A 703-nucleotide genomic window follows, 5' to 3' on the forward strand; every position below is an offset into this window, starting at 1 on the left:
GATGCCCCCACCTTTAGATGAGAAATATATGGTGGCACACAGGGTGCACAACCCGGCCTGGGTACCCCATTAGCGTGACATTTCATGTTTTCTGTCTTGAGTGAAATGTTCTGATTGTGCCAGGTGCAGAGTGGGGGTGAGTCAGGAACCCTGGGCATAAAAGGAAGAACGACTCAACATCCCTGATTCTGCCTGGACCCCTGCCCCGCAGTGAGGGGGCAGAGCCCTGTGCGGGACGTTGACCTGGCTGTGCCCTGGGAGCTGCCAGTTTCTAGCTCAGTCCTGGCCCACTGCGCCAGCGCTGAGCCTCCCAGGGCTGAGGCTGGGGATCACCTTGGGATGAGGGTATCAGTCCCCGGGGGCAGGAGATCGAGTGTCCTCTGAGGTGGCGACTGGGCTTGCAGAAGGGAACCGGCATTTGTGGAGTGTCTACTGAGTGCCAAGGTTTGCGCTGGGCACTGTCCTCGCACCGCCTCACTTAGTCCTCGGGCAACTGAGGCTCCGCTGGGACCGCGGCTGGGAGGGATGGCTGTGGCTGCCCCCCACCGCCCACACAGTAGGCGCTCAGAGTTAGGGTGCATATTCCCGGGGACGCCCTCCCGGCCTGAGAGCTGTGGGCCGCCCCCGCCCCCCAAGCATCCGGTTCGGGAACGGTCCAAGTTTTCACGCAGACCCCGGGCGCGGAGCTGGCCCCGAGGCTAGG

At 62.9% G+C, this 703-nt stretch overlaps 1 protein-coding gene across 1 annotated transcript in view; it reads left to right on the plus strand.

Moving 5' to 3' along the window:
- Positions 1-248: 248 nt before the first annotated feature.
- Positions 249-703, plus strand: part of SHISA5 (shisa family member 5) — a 35,602-nt gene continuing 35,147 nt past the window's right edge. The window contains exon 1 of the mRNA XM_011939161.1: positions 249-444. The gene's annotated coding sequence lies outside the window, so the exon portion shown is untranslated. The remainder of the gene's footprint in view (positions 445-703) is intronic.

The sequence above is a fragment of the Colobus angolensis genome, unplaced genomic scaffold (assembly GCF_000951035.1).
Source record: "Colobus angolensis palliatus isolate OR3802 unplaced genomic scaffold, Cang.pa_1.0 Scaffold18, whole genome shotgun sequence".
NCBI lineage: Eukaryota > Metazoa > Chordata > Mammalia > Primates > Cercopithecidae > Colobus > Colobus angolensis.